Source organism: Magnolia sinica, chromosome 2 (assembly GCF_029962835.1).
Source record: "Magnolia sinica isolate HGM2019 chromosome 2, MsV1, whole genome shotgun sequence".
Taxonomy (NCBI): domain Eukaryota; kingdom Viridiplantae; phylum Streptophyta; class Magnoliopsida; order Magnoliales; family Magnoliaceae; genus Magnolia; species Magnolia sinica.
The window spans coordinates 82604892-82610891 of record NC_080574.1 but is presented as its reverse complement, the minus strand read 5'-3'; positions in this window follow the sequence as shown (position 1 = coordinate 82610891).

The window sequence follows — 6000 nt, the reverse complement described above, 5'->3', positions numbered from 1 at the left end:
CCGAGTTATTATCACAATCGAGTGACTGGTCATTAGCGCAACATTCAGTGTAATCGCAGGGCATAATGATCCAAGCCATCATAATATGCCATGTATGCATGATTAGCCAAGTCATTATTAGTCCATTTACAACCAACCAATTTAAATAAGCTCAAAAGTCACTACAGGGAGTGTATAGCCCAGCGTAGGCCGACAACTCGGGCATAGGTCCCATACCACCATCCCCGGCTCGTGAGACTACCACCTTAGGATGTTTAATGGTACCCCGTCAACTAGTGGCCAATCATATTACAATATATGGGGCTTACCATCGCATGGTTGCACTATATAAAACATCGAACCCATCTAGGGCAAATACCAAAACAAAACCACGTAGGGCGAGTATCAAAATATGCCACATAGGGCCGATATCAAAACCATACGATAAAGACCATCCTTAAAAACCATTGGGCACAACAACCCTAGATGGTAGGTCCACATCAATGATCCATCTAGACCACCACTTAATAACCACCAAGTCGAAGGTCCATTATGATCACAACTAGTCAAGTTGCATCCCAAGTATGGGTGTACATTCATATGTGGGAATTTCTCACTAATGTACCAATTTAAGTTCAATAAGCAATCCACAAAAGAAAATCCATAAGCATGAACAATTATACAGAATAATCATAAAGCATATAATACAACAATTCAATTTCCACCAGCTAACACATGTGATTATAAAGGGAGATATCAATTATGAATTTAAATTAAAAAAAACTATAACTTAAGCTAATGAGAAGATGGAAAGCTCAAGGGGAAGAATCATCACCTTATAGTTTGCATCGCCTACCAGCATCGCTAGGGAATGCGCATTCCCTTAAAAATCAAATCCTACCATAAATCAGGATGTACAGTTAGATCCAAGTTCTACACACCACCTAGGGTTTAAGATCATAGCCTAGGGTGATCTTTTAGGGTTTTAGTGTAGAATTTGGGTTTTATCCTAGGGTCTAGCTCCATGCTTAGATTTTAGGATTTGAATCCTAACTTATTATTATTAATGTTATTATCATTATTATCATTATTGTACAATGGGTCAAATAATATTCATAGTAGGAGTATCAATCCATTAATATTAGTAACAATGGTTCATAAGTTTATATTTAAACATACCAATATTATCTAATACACTCATAATGACTAATAATCTCTTAAATAATACAAGTAATAATAATAGGATATTTTCAAATGATAATACAATAAGGACTAATAGTAATAATTATATTAATGAGTATTTGACTAATCTCATGAGGGAAATGATAATATTTTCTAATGATTTTAAATCATAACTATCAATAATAATCTTTAAGGGTGAAGACTAAAACACTCATGTTTAGCGAATTATAATTTGTAGGTAACAACTATCACTAGTATAGAAAATTTGCTAATGGTTAACCATGTTTCGTATCAACAATCCTAATGATGATAATAAGGCTATCACTGATAATAGAAATCGAAATAAACTCTAATCAGGGAGGAGAAGGTGGGCTCACCTTACTAACTCGGTTCGAGTCGGGTTGACTCGAGACATCACAACTAGCAATCATCCTCTTCTTTCTTTCTCTCCTCTCTTTCCTTCCTCTCCTCTTCTTTCTCTTTTCTTCCTTCTTCTCTCTTTCCTTGGCCTTTATATAAAGCTTGGACGTAAGCCACACCAGTTTGTAAAGTGCGGCCCACCTGACTGTGGGATGTGGCCCACTTGCATGTGTGCAGGGCTTGGGTTTGCACAGGCCCATGGCCTGATTACAGGACCGATCTAGGCTAAATTCAGATTTGATCGAAGGCTCATACAGGGACCAGTTGCAGCCCCACTAATGGTCCAACTGATCGGTGATTTCAGCACCCAACATGGTCCAGCTAGGGCTGATTTCCACCACTACCTTAGGATGTTCTTAGTTGGTTTTGAGGCCAGCTAAAAACTCATCTTGGCTTAACATGAAGGCCCTGGACTTAGGTCTAAAATGCAGCCATTGATTGGGCTGGTTTCAGTTCAAAATACTGCCACTGTTTGGCCTGTTTCTGGCTCGAAATCCAGCCATCATTTGGCATGGTTTCGGCCCAACATGCTCTCATCGTTGGCCTGGATTCAGCCCATATTTAGCCTTTTTTAAGAGCTACTTTCAGCTCCTAACATGGCTCGACCAGAGGCTGTTCTTCCCATGGACTATGGCTAGACTAGAGGCCCTGTTTCGACCCCAAAATGGAGCTGCTACTAGACCTATTTCTGGCTCAAAACACAGCCATGGTGAAGGCTAGTTTCGGACCAAGACGTTACTATGATGAAGGCCACAACTCTTATTGTGTTTTTAAGAATAAAAAAAATAAATTTCAAAAATAAAAGTTATTTTTAGAAAGTAAATAAATATATTAATTATTTAAACTTTTCATAAATAGTGTGTATAGCCAGTCGATAAAAGAAGGGGTTTTTACTTATGCAACTGGGGTTCAAATCTTCACACTGTCTGTGCACGCGCGCGCGCGGTGTTGGCTATAGGGCTGCTTGGGTGCTTTTTGGTACTTTATTAGGCGCACTTAGCACTTCGCACGTTCGCATCATCACAAGGAGCAAAAAGATAGTCTTTTTGGCACATGGTTCAAACTTTTTTGGCCATGGTACAATTGGAATTGAATGAGGGTTTATCCTGATAATTTTATGACCTTTGTTAATTAAGAGTAATTGTGACATGATTGTACATTTGGCACTTATGCCATGTGTCGCTTATGTGGATTCAGTTTTTCCTGTTGGATAACTGCTTCTGTCTGAATGGGTACAGAATAACTGCCATATGACATAGAGTCATGTCCTTTCATGGAAAGGCAATTATTTGCTGTGAATGGGTATGGATTTCTTGAAGAGGCTCTTTAGCACCTCTTCAGGAAGAAATACATAACCTTTCAGTTGATATAAATCCTGGATACTATAATCCAGAAGTATAGACTCTTAATTCTTATATCATCTTCTGTGCAATTAGTCTCAATTTAATCTCTTATTGAGTTTTTTCTGAACCTCTTAAGGCATATCGATGTCAAAACTAGAGATCTGTTCAACACTTAAATGTGTAAATTTTCATGTTGAAAATTAGATTGAGAGTTCATTGTATCCGGAAGACAATTTGCAGATTTCCTTCGTTTGCACTTGCTGGAATTTTCAGAAAAAGGGCAGCAAATCTGTCTTGAGAAATCGACTATTCAAGTCGAGCCTTGAACCCGATAGATCTGATCATTTTCTTTTATCCTCCGTTGTGTATTAGATTTCTAACATTCAAGACAGTTTTAACTCTAGTCATAATGGAGGCAATTCATTCCATTCAAGTTATGAACCAAGACTTTGTACGACTGGATCGTTTTGACGGTCAATTCTTCTCAAGATGGCAACAGAAGATGTTTTTCTTTCTGACAACTCTGAAGTTATCTTACATCCTAGATGATGATCTGCCTTCTCTGACCGAGCCAAAAGACGATGACTCGGAACAAGTGAAGGCAGAACGGAAGAAAAGGAAGGAAAATGATTTTTTATGCAAAGGTCATATTTTAAACACCCTCTCTAATTCCATCTATTACTCATACCATAAAATATCCTCTGTTAAAGATCCGTGGACAAAATTAGTGAAAAATATAAAACTGAAAAGATCAGTACTCAGAATTTTCTGATTGACAATTATGTCCACTTCAAGTTTAAAAATGATCAGCCAATTCTCTCCCAAGTAACCGAACTACAGAACTTGGTTGATGAATTGAAGATTGGTGGTATAGATCTTCCTAAAGAATTTCTAGTCAGTGTAGTAATTACAAATTTACCCTCATCATGGTTTGATTATAAAATAATAATAATAATAATAATAATGTTTCCGTTTATATAGTGGATTCAGTATCTTTATGGCATGCTAGACTAGGTCATGTTAATTATCATTCAATGAAAAGAATGATGATCCTGGGACTTATACCAAAATATGAAATACAACAAGAAGGAAAATGTGATGTGTGTGCCTATTCTAAAATAACCAGAAAACCATTTGGGATTGGCATGAGAAAATCACAACCCTTGGAGTTAATTCATTTCGATATCTATGATTTAAATAATACCTTAACTTGTGGACGAAAAAGGTATTTTATCACATTTATCGATGACTTCACTAGATTTTCCTATGTATACTTGATAAAATCTAAAGATGAAGCCTTTGAAAAGTTTAAGCTTTATAAGGCCGAAGTGGAAAATTAGTTGAATATAAAGATTAAAGCCCTCAGAAGTGATAGAGGGGGTGAGTACTCTTCTAATGAATTCAACGAATTCTGTGAATCAAATGGTATAATCCATGAATTTACGGCACCTTACACACCTCAGCAAAATGGCCTAGCGGAATGCAAAAATAGGACATTAGTTGAGATGATCAACTGTATGATATTAAATTTTGGATTACCACTGAATATGTGGGGGGAAGCATTGTTAACAGCAAACCGTATTCTACATGCTATCCCACACAAGAAATTAGATATCTCCTCATACGACTAATGAAAAAAGAAGAAACCATATCTTCATTACTTCAAAGTATGGGGAAGTATAGTAGAAGTCAGGATTATTGATTCTAAGAGAGTAAAGTTAGGTCCTAGAGGAATCAGGTGTGCTTTTGTGGGTTATGGGATTCATAGTCCCGTATATGGATTCCTGGTTCTAGAAAAAACTTCTTTTACTGACAAAAACATGATTATAAAGTCTAGGGATGCTATATTTTTTGAAAATACAGTTTACAAAGACTATATGAATAATCATACAAAAAAGCATGTTGATGAAAATATAATAGAACCAATGAACGAAGTGCCTAACAACTTTCATGATGAATCTAATACTCATCCAGAAGGAAATGAACCAAGGAGATCGAAAAGGGCAAGAAAAGAAACATCTTTTGGCCTAGATTTTTATATGTTCCTTATAGAAGACAATAGAAATGAAATACGAAAGGAGATTACCACAAAGTATTAAAAGTGATCCATCAACGCTTAGTGAAGCTCTCTCATCTCCTGATGCACAGTTTTTGAGGGAAGCCATAGACGATGAAATGAATTCCATAGTCTCAAATAACACTTGGTGTTTGGCCAATCTTCTACTAGGTTCAAAGCCTATAAGATGTAAGTGGATTTTTAAAAGAAAGTTCAATCCTGATGGAACCAGAAATAAGTTTAAAGCTTGATTGGTAGCCAAAGGATTTAAACAAAAGGAATGTATCAATTTTTTCAATACATATGTTCCTGTTGCTCGAATATCTACAATTAGGACTTTAATTGCTCTTACAGCAATTCACCACCAAGTAATCCATCAAATGGATGTGAAAATAACATTCTTAAATGGTAATCTATATGAGAAAGTCTATATGGAACAACCTGAAGGGTTTGTTCAACCCGAGCAAGAGAAGAAAGTGTGTAAACTGGTCAAATCTCTCTATGGGCTCAAGCATGCTCCTAAACAATGGCATGAGAAGTTTGATCAAGTACCACAATCTAATGGTTTTAGAGTGAACCAAGTAGATAAGTCCATATATATTAAAGGTCAAATTATTATCTGCCTATACGTAGATGATATGCTAATATTTGGACCAAATGAGGACTCTGTGAAAGAAATTAAAAAGTTTCTAAGTACCAACTTCGACATGAAGGATATGGACAAAGCTGATGTAATATTAGGTATTAAGATGTATAATCTTAATGATGGAATAGCCTTAACACAATCTCATTACCTAGAGAAAGTGTTAAAGAAGTTTAATCATTATGATAGTAAACCGGTTTCAACCCCATTTGATCCAAGTATTAAATTGGTTAAAAATACTGGTAGATGTAAAGCACAACAAGAATATGCAAGTGCTATTGGGAGCTTAATATATACAATGAATTGCACTAGACACGATATAGCGTTCATAGTAGGAATGCTAAGCAGATATACCAGTAATCTAGGACAAGTATATT